The sequence below is a fragment of the Podarcis tiliguerta genome (assembly GCF_965153285.1).
Source record: "Podarcis tiliguerta genome assembly, chromosome: Z".
Lineage (NCBI taxonomy): Eukaryota > Metazoa > Chordata > Lepidosauria > Squamata > Lacertidae > Podarcis > Podarcis tiliguerta.
In genome coordinates, this window is record NC_139553.1 from 20,824,099 (window position 1) to 20,838,988 (window position 14,890).

At 40.7% G+C, this 14,890-nt stretch overlaps 1 protein-coding gene across 1 annotated transcript in view; it reads right to left on the bottom strand.

The window, feature by feature from the left end:
- Positions 1–14,890, bottom strand: part of LOC310669560 (heat shock factor protein 3-like) — an 80,567-nt gene that overhangs the window by 65,458 nt on the left and 219 nt on the right. The window lies entirely within an intron of this gene.

The following is a 14,890-nucleotide window of genomic DNA, read 5'->3' on the forward strand; positions in this document are numbered from 1 at the left end:
GAACAGCTAGACGGAGGGCTCCGTCTCGCTGTTCTGGCTTGGGGCGGCTGCGCGCAAAGCCTCTCCAGGAAAGCGGGGTGCGTTCACCCCGCTCTCCTGCAGAGGCTAGCAAGGCTGTCCCCAAGCCAGAACAACGAGACAGAGGGCTCCGTCTCGCTGTTCTGGCTTGGGGCGGCTGCGTGCAAAGCCTCTCCAGGAAAGCGGGGTGCGTTCACCCCGCTCTCCTGCAGAGGCTAGCGAGGCTGTCCCCAAGCCAGAACAGTGAGACGGAGCCCTCCGTCTCGCTGTTCTGGCTTGGGGCGGCTGCGCGCAAAGCCTCTCCAGGAAAGCGGGGTGCGTTCACCCCGCTCTCCTGCAGAGGCTAGCGAGGCTGTCCCCAAGCCAGAACAGTGAGACGGAGCCCTCCGTCTCGCTGTTCTGGCTTGGGGCGGCTGCGCGCAAAGCCTCTCCAGGAAAGCGGGGTGCGTTCACCCCGCTCTCCTGCAGAGGCTAGCGAGGCTGTCCCCAAGCCAGAACAGTGAGACGGAGCCCTCCGTCTCGCTGTTCTGGCTTGGGGCGGCTGCGCGCAAAGCCTCTCCAGGAAAGCGGGGTGCGTTCACCCCACTCTCCTGCAGAGGCTAGCGAGGCTGTCCCCAAGCCAGAACAGCGAGACAGAGGGCTCCCTCTCGCTGTTCTGGCTTGGGGTGGCTGCGTGCAAAGCCTCTCCAGGAAAGCGGGGTGCGTTCACCCCGCTCTCCTGCAGAGGCTAGCGAGGCTGTCCCCAAGCCAGAACAGCGAGACAGAGGGCTCCGTCTCGCTGTTCTGGCTTGGGGCGGCTGCGTGCAAAGCCTCTCCAGGAAAGCGGGGTGCGTTCACCCAGCTCTCCTGCAGAGGCTAGCGAGGCTGTCCCCAAGCCAGAACAGCGAGACAGAGGGCTCCGTCTCGCTGTTCTGGCTTGGGGCGGCTGCGTGCAAAGCCTCTCCAGGAAAGCGGGGTGCGTTCACCCAGCTCTCCTGCAGAGGCTAGCGAGGCTGTCCCCAAGCCAGAACAGCGAGACAGAGGGCTCCGTCTCGCTGTTCTGGCTTGGGGCGGCTGCGTGCAAAGCCTCTCCAGGAAAGCGGGGTGCGTTCACCCCGCTCTCCTGCAGAGGCTAGAGAGGCTGTCCCCAAGCCAGAACAGTGAGACGGAACAGCTCCATAGGCTCGGGTGAATGCACCTTGAACGCACCTTGTTTTACAGGGGGAGAACAAGGAAAAAATATTTTTTCCCTGTTCTCCCCCTCCTATGGTCCAGTGCGTCCTATGGTCCGGTGCGTCCAATAGAGCGAAAAATACGGTAAGAATAAGACCAGCAGAAGACAAAGTAAAGTGTAGGTACAATTATCAAGAAGATCTGCAGAAAGGACATGGAAAAGAGTTAAGAGCCTCGGACATAAGATCAGCTGGTTGATGGACTAGATGGAACAGACAGAAAGGACTGACAGAACTCGGGACCAGGAAGAAGAGACGGTGGATGAAATTTGGCAGAAATTTCAAAAATTCATTTAGAGAATTTTTACATTTAGAGAATTAATTTTACATTGTAAAATTAATGTATGTTAGGAAAATCTTGGAATGAAACTATTAGGCTTTAGTAGAAATGTTATAAAGAGTTACGTATAAATAATTTTTTAAGTTCTAAGGTTTTTTCTTTTTATGGTAAGATAAGGTCAAAATAAATTAAGACAATTAAAGGACAGAATACAGTGAAAGACGGAAAGGCCTTGCTGAGATAATTAATAATTAGAATACAAAAGAGGGAGGTGTGAGGAGGTCGAGGAAATAAGTTAAGGAAGATAAGGATATGGAAATATTGGATTTGTTTTAAATTTGTTCTTTTGTTCTTGTTTTTCATTTTGGTATATTGTATGTTTGGTATATTTTTTTATTTTTTATCTTCTTTTTATTGTATTGTTAATTCTGTCTTTTCGCTTTTCTTGTTTTTCTTCTTTTTTCTTGTAACTTTAAATTTCCAATAAATATTATTTTTTTAAAAAAATAGCATCTTCTCAACTATGATCTAATACAGGGTATGTAGGACCTTCTTTTCTTGTAGGGCATATTCCTTCTGAGACACTTAACACTGTTTGCAGTCCATTGCTGCTGTTCTTCTTCTTTTTTTTTTTACACAATGCTATATTATCTCATTCATTCAAAAATCCTAAATGCGCCTCTGCTGGTGGAATCTCAAAATTGCAGAAATACTTCATGGTACAAATGGGTAAGCATATGTACATATGTACATCATTGCTTTTGTCAGGGCTGGACATGGTAAACAAAATCCAAGGCAAAAATACGAAAAGCCAGTAATCCCAAAACTGGTTCCCCAGCAAGGTGGAGGGCTGCTTACCAGATTTTGGGAAGGTGATGTGTGGGTGTGGGTGTGCCCTGGGGTGCTGCCAGAAGCGGCCATTTTATGAAAGATTACAGGGTGCCTCCATTTTGTCTGGCTTTTGGAGGGCGGCGCAAAGGCTCTGGGATGCTGCCAGAGCCCTGCCCTAAGCTGGAAGCCTGGCAGTTTTTGTGCATATGGAACAGAGCAGATGCAAAATTAAGAAGATCCATTGGGGGGCGGCAAACATCGGCTTCAAATCGTGATGTTTAGCTCCTGGTATATCATGATCTTGCATCGCCCAGCCATACTTGCAGCCCTTTTCCTTCCAGCAGTAAGATCCATAATATAGAAGATTAATCACAGTTCCTTAAAAAAATTTTTTTTTGACAAAGCAATAATCATAAATAAATAAGAATCAAAATGAGCACCCCAACCCCCAAGACCATTAAATTATAACTATCCAACCTTCCAAAATTTCAACACCTCTTGTGATGGTTTGTCTCCTTTCTGTTTTAACAGTACAAATTCTACAAACACCTTCTATATCTCCTCAAAATCATTTCTCTTGCATATTCCACATCTTACCTTAATGGCACATGTTAACTTATCATTAATAGCTATATCCCACACCATTCTTCCATTTTATATTCACCTTGCCCCTTCCATGTCCTAGCTATAATAATTTGTGCACCTGTCAATAAATTTGTGAGCAAGTCCTTCATAGCCTGCAAACCTCCCACCCCATCAGAAATTGATAATATTGCTACTTCTGGACTTTTGGTCAGCTTTAACCCAGTGATTTCTGTTATCTCCTTAAACACCCTCTTGCAAAAAAAAAAAAAAGAGGGGAAAAAAGAATGAAAATATTTACACCCCCACGACAAGTGAACATTATTCCTGGTTTCCTGGCATTCCCTCCAAAATATCACCGAACATTCCTTGTTTATTTGATTTAATCTGACTAGTGTTAAATACCATCTCTAAACTAATTCATAATAATTTTCTTTTATTCTTATAAAGAATAAGAAAAAAAGAAAAGAAAGAAAATTATTAATTGCAGTTCTGGACAGGTGTGTGTATGGGGTGTGGAATAAATAAATGGAGCGTGGTTTTCCTTTGCTCTCCAATTATTTATTCCCCCCCCCACACACACACCTCCAGATGCCATAGTCATCTATGAGGACCTGTTTTTCTTGTTAGGTATATTCCTTCCAATGCACTGAATACTGTTTCCAGTCTATTATTGCCGTAGCGTCTTTACATAATGCTACACTGTTTCAGTTATTCAAAAACCAAAATGAACCTCTAGCGGTGGAACCAAGAAATGCATAAACACTTCATTGTACAAAAAGGTATATATACACATCACTGGCTTTGCAGCAGCAGGACACTGCGGGGTACAACCTGCAGCTCCACTCAGATAAATGTGCCGGAGGATCTGGTATACAGGAAAAATATGTAAACTTAGAAAACCCCTGAACTGGGGCCACAGTAAGGTGGAGGGCTGCTTAATCAACTTCGGGAAGGTGGCACCATGGCTCTGGCAGTCTCCTTCCCAAAGCCATTAAGCGGATGCCCAACTTTCAGAAGGGAAGAAGGGCTCCAGAAGCTACCTTCCCCAAGTCAGGCGCCTTGCTCATTGAAAGATGCCAGCAGAGAAAATTTATCTGCACAGGGTGCTAACTCAAAGTGGGGCAAAATTACAAAGTTCCACATGGGGGCACCAAATAGCTTCACCAGACGGCCATTTTATGAAACATTACAGAGTGCCTCCATTTTGTATGGCTTTTGGGAGGGCGGTGCGAGAGCTCTGGGAATCTGCTAGAGCCCTGATACCACCTTCCCTAAGCCGGAAGCCTGGCTGTTTTTCTGGTGCCGCAGATGGGACTCAAATATCAGCTTTGAAAGATTACCAATATTCATATATCTAGTCTATCTTTGGGATGCTGCCCCACCCCTGCCCCACAAAACCTGAAGCAATCACAGTTTTGCACAGGTGTGTGTATGGGGATAGGGAGAAGTGAATGGAGAGAATGTTCCCACATCCCTCCCCACTAGCACCTCCTTACACCCCTGAATGAGCAGGAAGTTGCCTCCCAAATCACTGTCCCCCCATGTTGCTGTCCAACCCTGCCCAACATACAGGTGTGTACCTGTGTCTCCCTCCTGTTTATTAGGAAACATTCTCTCACTTTACCTTTTACATATATGCCACTAATTACAACTTTGGATAAAATGTGTCAATCTAAAAACTATCTGCACTACTAAGTAACAATTGTAGTAATAAGTGAAAAATAAGTAACAATCTAGCAGTTTTATGCCACCAGCTACCAACTGTTGGAAAGACATTACTCTGTCTCTATGTAGTTCTGTCCTTATTTCAGGCATTTTACTATTTTGGTATATATATATCGCAATGTTTAGCTGCTCACATATCACGATGTTGAAAACCAGACATCGCTCAGCCGTACTTGCAACCCTTTTCCTTTCAGACCGCTGTTCATGTAAGATGCTCAATTCAGTCTGTCTACCTCCCTGCCTTTTCACAGAGCAGAACTTCATCGATGGTTTAATAAAGATAATACCTGTTTTTTCTTGTAGGGTATATTCTTCCCGAGATACTTAATATTATTTTCATTCCATTATTGCTGTTCTTCTTCTTTTTTTTCTTTTTTTTTTTTACACAGTGCTATACTATCTCAGTAATTGAAAACTTCTAAATGCACCTCTAGTGGTGGAAAAGCAGAAATGCATAGACACCTCATTGAAAAGAAGGGTAAATATATGTTTACCACTGCTTTAGTAAGGGGGATAGAATCTGAGGGCAAAAAATGTGCAAAGCCAGTAATCCCCAGAACAGGGCTCCCAGCAAGGCGGAGGGCTGCTTTCCAGACTTTGGGAAGGTGGAGGTGGGAGGGCGATCTGAGGTGCTTCCAGAGACCTCCTGCCCAGTAAGCACTTGTCCAGCTCTCGGATCCCGCCAGAGCCCTAGACTTTAATTCCTGGAGCCAGGATCCTTGCTCTGCTGCAGTACAAAATTCAGAGAGGTGCTAGTGGTTTCTCCGCACAGGTGTCAAGCAGAGCTGGAACAAAATTACCAAGATCCACTTGGGGGCACTAAATAGCAGCTTTCCTAAGGCGGCCATTTTACCAAAGATCACAAGAGTGCCTCCATTTTGTTTGGCTTTTGGAGGGTGGTGCAAAGGCTCTGGGATGTCAGAGCCCTGACACCGCCTTCCCAATGATGGAAGCACAGAAAGTGCTTCCAATCTTTGGGAAGGAGGAAAAGTCTTTAGGACCATGCCAGAACCCTGGATCATCCTTCCCAGAGCCAGGTGCCCTGCTAGGTGCAGGACTGAGTTGCTGTTGCACAGCTAAGATGCCACAAAATTGAGATGATCCACTCCCCTAAGCTGGAAGTCTGGCAGTTTTTCTGAACAGGGAGCAGAGCAGAGGTGTATTACCAAAGTCCGTCTGTCTCATTTATCTTTGGGATGTTGCCGCCTTCCCAAGGCTGGCTAAACCTGATAAATTCACAATTTGCGCAGGTATGTGCACTGGGGGTAGGGTGGGAATGAAAAAAATGGAGAGTAGATTTCTTCCACTCTCCATTTGTTCATTCCTTCCTACCTGGTCCTCCCGACACCCTTGAAGGAATAGGAAGCCGCCTCCCAAATTGCAGCCCATGTTACTGCCCAACTCTCCCCAACATACAGATTTGTGCCTGTGACTTCCTCTTGTCTATTAAGGAGCATTCTCTCACCTTACCTGTGATAGAAACGTGCTAATCAAAAATTACCTGTACTAAAGAATCACAGTTGTAGCAGTATGTAAAACATAATTAAAAATCTATCAGTTTGAAAGACTACTTTGAGATAAATCTTAACACCACAGTGGAAAAAAGAACTATTTGGGACACAAGTAAAGCTGTTATGAGAGGATTTCTGATACAACAGAATGCACTCAAGAAGAGATTACAGCAGGAAAAAAGAGATAAGATATTGGAAAAGATCAAGGAAGGTGAAAAGAGACTGAGAACAAAACCAAAATCACAAGAAATCTTAAGGGAGATAAAGTTATATCAAGTACAGTACATGCAAATGATAAACCAAGAGATTGAATGGAAGATTAGACAAATGAGACAAAGAACATTCAAATCTGCAAATAAATGTGGAAAGTTATTGGCATGGCAAATAAAGAAGAGACAGAAAATGAACACAATAACAAATTTGGAAGTGGAAGGAAGATCTCTACAGAATCCTATTGAGATTAGGAGTGCTTTTCAAAAATACTTTAGACAGCTTTACTCTCAACATCCACAGAAAGAAGCAGATATAGAGGAATTTTTGAAAGTGAATGGGCTACCGAAAATATCTCAAGAAAGTAAAGGCAAATTGAGTTCTAGGATAACAGAACAAGAGGTTGAGAGTGCCATTCAAAACATGCAATTGGGCAAGTCTCCAGGACCTGACGGATTGACTGCAAGATATTATAAATCATTGAAAGATTGGCTAATTCAGCCTTTAAAGGAAGTATGCAATGACATACTCCAAGGGAAAAGGGCACCAGAAATGTGGAAAGAAGCCTTCGTGACTCTTATACCAAAGACAGAATCTGAGAAACATCAACTTAAGAACTACCGGCCTATATCATTGCTCAATGTGGACTATAAAATTTTTGCAGACATCTTGGCTAGGAGATTGAAGAAAGTTTTAGTAGAGGAGATTCACAAGGACCAAGCTGGCTTTCTCCCAGGAAGACACCTATCGGATAATGTGAGGAATATAATAGACATTTTGGAACTTCTACAGGAAAGGATAAATACAAAAGCAGTTTTGATATTTGTGGATGTGGAGAAAGCCTTTGACAATATTTCTTGGAGTTTTATGAAGAAGAATCTCCAAGGTATGGGGGTAGGCCAAGAATTCGAAAATGGTATAGGAGCAATCTATTCTGAACAAAAAGCTAAATTAATTGTTAACAATGTTTTGACTGAGGAATTCAGAATAGAAAAAGGAACACGACAAGGTTGCCCTATTTCCCCTTTGCTTTTCATATCAGTCCTGGAGGTGCTGTTGAATATGATTAGAAAGGACCAAATGGTTAAAGGGATAGAGGTCGGAGCTAAACAATATAAACTAAGAGCATTTGCAGATGATCTGGTTTTGACATTACAGGAGCCAGAATCTAGTGTGAAAAGAGTTTTAGAACTGATTCAAGAGTTTGGTCAATTGGCAGGTTTTAAATTAAACAAAGCAAAAACTAAGGTTTTGACAAAAAATTTAACAGAAATTGAGAAAGAAAAGTTTCAGAATGAGACAGGTTTGACAGTGGTGAAAAAGTGAAATATTTGGGAATTACCATGACTCCAAAAAATGGGAATTTATATAAAGACAATTATGATAAATGTTGGATGGAGATAAAGAAAGATCTAGAAATATGGTCTAATCTGAAACTCTCTCTAATGGGTCGTATTGCTGTGATTAAGATGAATGTATTGCCAAGAATGCTGTTTTTATTCCAGACATTACAAATCATTGATAAAACTGACTGTTTCAAGAAGTGGCAGAAAGACATATCCAGATTTGTCTGGCAGGGCAAAAAACCAAGGATAAAGTTTAAAATATTAACAGATGCAAAGGAAAGAGGAGGCTTTGCCCTGCCAGACTTGAAACTTTACTATGAAGCAGCAGCTTTTTGCTGGCTGAAAGAATGGCTACTTCTTGAAAATACAGATATACTGGATTTAGAAGGATTCAATAATGTGTTTGGTTGGCATGCATACTTATGGTATGATAAAGTTAAGGTGCACAGAATGTTTAAGATTCACATTGTTAGGAAAGCATTGTTTAACGTATGGACCAGATATAAAGATCTACTTGAAAATAAGACCCCAAGGTGCCTGTCTCCAATGGAAGCCAAAGCCTTAAAAAGACCCAATATGGAGGCCAACTGGCCAAAATATTGGGAGATTCTAGAACAAGATGGAGATAAACTGAAATTGCAGAGCTTTGATAAATTAAAAAGCAGAGTCCATGATTGGCTTCATTACCATCAGATAATGGAGGCATACAAATTGGACAGGAAAATTGGCTTCCAGGTGGAAAAATCAAAATTGGAAACAGAATTGTTAGAACCCAAAACTAAGACCCTGTCAAGAATGTATAACTTGCTGTTGAAATGGAATACACAGGAAGTTAAATCAGTAATGATCAAGTGGGCACAGGATGTTGGTCACAATATAATGCTAGCTGACTGGGAACGGTTATGGACCACAGGTATGAAATTTACGGCATGTAATGCCTTAAGAGAGAATATTATGAAAATGATATACAGATGGTACATGACACCAGTCAAGCTAGCAAAAATCTATCATTTGTCCGATAATAAATGCTGGAAATGTAAAGAAACTGAAGGTACATTTTTTCACCTTTGGTGGACGTGCCCAAGGATTAAGACCTTCTGGGAGATGATCTATAATGAACTGAAAAAAGTGTTTAAATACACATTCCCGAAGAAACCAGAGGCCTTTCTCCTGGGCATGGTCAACCAACAGTTACATTCGAAGGACAGAACACTCATCGCACAGTATTGGAAGACACAGGAATTACCCACGCTGGAAGAATGGCAGATGAAAGTTATTGACTATATGGAATTGGCAGAAATGACTGGCAGAATCAGAGACCAGGGAGAAGAGACGGTGAAGGAAGATTGGAGGAAGTTTAAAGACTATTTACAGAAACACTATAAGATAATGAATGTTTGATGACACCAGATTGAATGCAAAAGGTTATTAGTAAAAAAATTTTAAAGATTAAGATTAATATTTTATGATATACAGAAATGCAACTATATTAAGATATTAATATATGATGAAATTAAATTAAGACAGAGGGAAGGAATTTGCTGACAGAATATAAGATCTGGAATACAGAGAAGGAAGGTCTGGGGAGGTCGGTGACACAAGTTAATGCCAAGATTATAATGAGACAAAAATTGTTTTTATTTTTTCTCTTTCATATGTTGTTGTTGTTTTGTGCTTATTGTATTTCTCTGTTATATGTTGTTTTGTGTTTTTCTCTTTGTTGTGTTATGCTTATTGTAAAACTCAATAAAATATTTTTTTTAAAAAAATCTATCAGTTTTATGCCACTAACTACTAGCAGTTACCAGGACATCACCCGTTCGCCTCTACATAGTTCCACCCTTATTTCAGACACTATGCGATGTCAGTGTATCACAATGTTTAGCTCCTGGTATATCACAATCTTGAGAACCAGACATCACCCAGCCGTACCTGCAACCCTTTTAATTTCTGGCCTGTGTTCATGTAGGATGCTCATTTCAGTTGGTCAGTTCCCTTGCCTTTTGACATAGCAGAACCGCATCTAAAATCTAATACCGGGCATGTAGGACCTGCTTTTCTTATAGGGTATATTCTTCCCGAGATATTTCCTATTTCAACTCCATTATTGCTGCTCTCATTTTTACATAGTGCTATGCTATCTTATATTTCATTGAACAAAAAGGTAAAAATCTATAAATCAGTGGTTTTGTCAGGGCAGGACGGTGCGCTGAGGAATAAAGTCTGAGACAAAAGTGAGACACCCAAAACTTCCTGGGGCCCTTGAAAGAGCAAGAAGCCATTTCTGCTTCACCTCCCCAATCATGTCTATTAGGGAACATTCACTCACCTTACCTTTGATTGCTGTGGTACTTATTACTTCTAGAGCTTTAACTTTGGAGAAAAAGTGTTAATAAAAAATTATACAGAATCACATTTATAGCAATATGCGAAAGGCAAGGAAAAATCTATTGGTATTAGCAGTTACCAGGTGATAAGCACAGAACTACGTACAGGTGAACGGAGTTATTTTGGATGCTGTGCGATAGTGGTATATTGCAATGTTTAGCTGTTGGTATACCATAATCTTGATAATCAGACATCGTCTAGTGCTAAAACCATAAATGACCTCTGGTGGTGGAACCCAGGAACTGCAGAGATACTCCATTGAACAAAAAAGTACCTATAGTCATTTGTTAGGCAAGATCCTGGGGGGGAAAATCTGAGGCCCCACTCAGCTGAATGTGCCCCGCCCTACCACCTGCCATCATGGCTGAATAGTCAGGCTCCAAAGAAAGTTAAGGTATGCTTTTTAAATGTTGTAAAACATTATTTACCAATAAATGAAATAAACCAAAGATAGAAAACTTACAGAAATACTGTTACAGCAAGTTGAAAGCAGCATACGTTTGGGCATTATCTCTGAACTTCTTGCTCAGTTTTCTTCTTTCAAAAAATAGGCCTGTTTATATGTATTCTTTTGCAGTAAGTTAGGTTAAGCAGGGATGCAGGTGGCGCTGTGGGTTAAACTTGCTGATCAGAAGGTTTGCGGTTCGAATTTCATTGCACCATGTTGCATGGCCATGTTATAAGCAAAAGTACAGTACAGTGGTACCTCGGGTTACATACGCTTTAGGTTACATACGCTTCAGGTTACAGACTCTGCTAACCCAGAAATAGTGCTTCAGGTTAAGAACTTTGCTTCAGGATGAGAACAGAAATCGTGCTGTGGCGGCGTGGTGGCAGCAGGAGGTCCCATTAGCTAAAGTGGTGCTTCAGGTTAAGAACAGTTCCAGGTTAAGTACGGACCTCCGGAACGAATTAAATACTTAACCCAAGGTACCACTGTATCTTAGCTAAAAAAGCAAACATGCATTTTCTGCATTCTTTGCCATTCTCTAAGGCACACATGCAACTTGGCTATGCATCATGAAAGGGCTCAGTCTCCCTATGTAGGTGTGTATCACACCATTCAACTGTTTCTGATTCTCTCACTACATGGGCAAATTATCAGAGTACAGTCAGCTAGTTTCCAATGCTGGCATTTACTTGCCCACTGCACCAAATTTACAGCATATCTTGACCTATTAAAAAACTAAACAATGCAAAAAGTAGAATTTTACAGGCTAGGACCAGTTTACCCTCACTAGAGCAAATAAATATGCATTGGAAACATCATGAAAACATGCATTTTTCATATTACAGTAATAATATTTCAGACCAGTGGACCCCATGAAATTGGCATTTGGCTTGTTCACTGCTGCACAATTCTCCAGTTTGCAAATTGCAATACAAATATGCCTAGTTTCCTTTGAGCAATTATTAGGGGAGCAAACTTTTGCAACTCAGATTATATGCCTTCATATGAACATACATGGGCACGCACACGTACGGAATGTATTTGTGCATTCCAGAAAAGAAACGTGTACACATCAGGTTACACTCACATCAAGGACAACAAATTAACTATTAGAAAACTAGAAGAAATAAAACAAAACTACTACCATAATCCTAAATGCAAGGGAGTACGTTTTGGATACATAAATACAGGTATGTGACCACGGCTGCACAGATGCTATTGGCCAGAAATGGAAAGTAGATAAAGTCCCTACCAGAGAAGAATGGCAGATTAAGTTGGTAGATTATGTTGAAATGGCTAAAATGACTGGAAGAATCAGAAAAGAGGAAGACCAAAATTTTAATATGGAATGGGGAAAATTTATAATTTATTTTAAAAACCATTGCAAACAGCTAAAATCGTTGATAGGATTCAGAGTGGATAAAAAAAAAATCAATGTTTTTTTAAAAAATAAAAATATCAGATTTTTTATTTAAATCAGATTTTTTAAAATCAGATATTTTTTTATTTAAATCAGATATTTTTAAATTTAAATTGGATTTTTAAAATAAAACACTTTTGGAGGAAAAATCTTTCTAAATATAGTCTTTTATTTAAGTTACATTATAGCCCAAAGGCTATTCATCAGGAAATAAAAATTTGTTTAAGTTTTTCAGTCTAAGTTTTTTTTAATAGTTTAACCACATCAACAAACATGGATACACATGCTAAAATGTTATTTAGTTAAATAAATCGTTTACATTGTTATTAAGGAAATGATTATTTTTCTCCTTCCAATAAAGTACAGCAGAATAGTTGTCCAAATATAAAGTTAACTTATTAAACTTCACAATAATTTCATAATTATTGTTCTATGTATTTCTAATAGTTTAATCATATCAGTAATTTTTTATATAACTGTAAAAACTACTTAGAAAATTTATTATTCCAAAAATGAAACCTTCAGCTGGTTGTAAATATTAAGATTATACCAGCAAAAACGAATCTTTCTGTAAAAAATAAATAAAAATGATTTAAATCAAGTCTTACTGACTAGTGATTTAAATCAAATCCACCCTGGTAGAATTGGAATAACACTTGTAGTTTAATGGTGAATTTTGGACACAATGTAGAGGTAAAAGATTTGGATTATCATAAAAGAAGAAGAGGAAATGATTAACAATCGAACCCAGAAAGTGGAGGAGGGAAGTCCAGGAGATTCTTTGGAATCTTGTTTTTATGTTGTGTATTGGATATGTGATTGTACAATATTAATATGAAAAACCAGTTAAATATTTTTTTATTTTTTTAAAAAAGGAATAACTTTTGGATAGACATACACAAGGTCACAAATTCAGCCTCCAGCAGCCGCTGCCAGTAAACAACACAGAGCTTAGATGAGTCAAGGTTATCAGAACGCAGAGGAGACTGCCTATTACATCTCTGCATGAGTTCCTGCTATGGTGTTCCTAACTTCCCTACATGAAGCCTTCTGCTGCGTTGGGGAAGGAGGAAGCAGGCAGCTCTGCCCTGGGTCTGCAAGGGGCATGGCTGAAGTAACCCCACCATTCTAGAACTTTAGACACTCGGTGAAGGGATGGCATCTTGAAAAGGCACTTCGATAACACATTAAATTTCTTTGCCGAACTCTGTGCTTATTTCGTAGTTGTTTTTGGAATTGTTACATTTCTCTTTAGCTTTACATTAACATTTTGACTGTGGTTTAATTCTGTGCGTGTGTGCCTTGACACCTGTTTTATATTGGTCAGCAGCTGATTTGCAGGGCGGCTAACAACCAATAATAAAAATGATTAGAATGAATACAACTTAAAAACAAGATTAAAATACAACATTAAAACAATTAAAATGCAGCCTCATCACAGGAGGACCCCTGGAAACAGAGAAACTCAGATATATAATAAGCAAGACACCAAATGGCTCCTTAAACCAATGTTACAGTCACCAAAAAGTTGCCATTTCTAGGTGATGCAGCTTGAAAATCATATTTTTCAATGCAGCTTTTTGGTTCCTGAAATTCATTCCGATGGTGCAGATAAAATATAAGGAATAGAATTCTACAGGATGTGTTGCTAGTGTGCATTCATGGCCCAAGGATCCCCAGGCACGCACATCCAGAAGGTGGAGATGTCAGGCTCCATCCTGGCACCTCGGCATCTTCACTTGGTTGCAAGTGGCCAATAGCCAGGTGCGAAATGCACCTGGCGGATTTAAAATGCCTCCTGGAAAAATGTAAGAACATAGGAAGAGCTTGATGGATCAAGCCAATGGTCCATCTAGTTCAGTGTCCTGTTCGCAAAGTGGCCAGATTCCTATCTACGGAACCCGCAAGCGGGGTTTTGAGAACAAGATCAACTCTCCCCTCCTGCGGCTTTTGGCAACTGGTATTCAGAAGCATAGCTGCCTCCTACCAGTTCCCTTGCAGCAGATAGCCCTCTTCTCCTTCGTGAGTTTTGCCTAATCCTCTTTTAAAAAAGCAGTTTAGGGCTGGGAACCATGATTGCCGCCTCCCGCGGGAAGCTGTTCCACAGTTTAACTCTGCGCCGTGTGAAGTTAAGACTTTCTTTTCTCTGCCTTCTCCCAAAAGTCAGCTTCGCTAGAGTTCTAGTGTTACGGGAGAAGGCAAAAAACCTTCCTCTTTCGCAGTGGTACCCAAACCCTTTTTAACAAGCTTCCAAATTTCCCGCCCTCCTTTAAAAATCAAATTGCCGCCCTGTGCGGCGTGTGCCGTAAATTGGGAACCATTCCAGCGCTACGCGACGAGGCAAAAAACCTTCCTCTATCGAAGCGGTTCCCAAACTATTTTTGGCCAAGCCCCACCTAGGCATCTCTAAAATCCCACGACATTTAATTCTTATCGTTCAAAAAGTGAAATCCTATTCACGTGGACGAAGCCTAAAATGCCATTAACATGGTCTAAACAAGCTTCCAAATTGCCCCCCCCCTTAAAAATCAAATTGCCCCCTCCGTGCGGCGTGTGCCGTAAGTTGGGAACCGCGGCTCTACCCGCTTTCTCCATGCCGTGCATCATTTTATAAGCTGCTCTTAGTTGCTTTTAACGCTGTAACATACTCCGGGACTTCGGGTAATAATAATAATAATAATAATAATAATAATAATAATAATAATAATAATAATAATAATAATAATAATAATAATAATACATTTCTATCAGGTCGCATCTTACTCTCTTTGAAGGTGGGATAAATTTTTAATTTTTTAAATTAAAAATTCAACGAACTCGTCTGACGCAGAAGCGCCAGAATATAGTATTGGCCGCCTGTTGCTTCTGGACATTAAAGTCCGAGTTCGGAAGAAGCGCTACAAGTCTATTACAG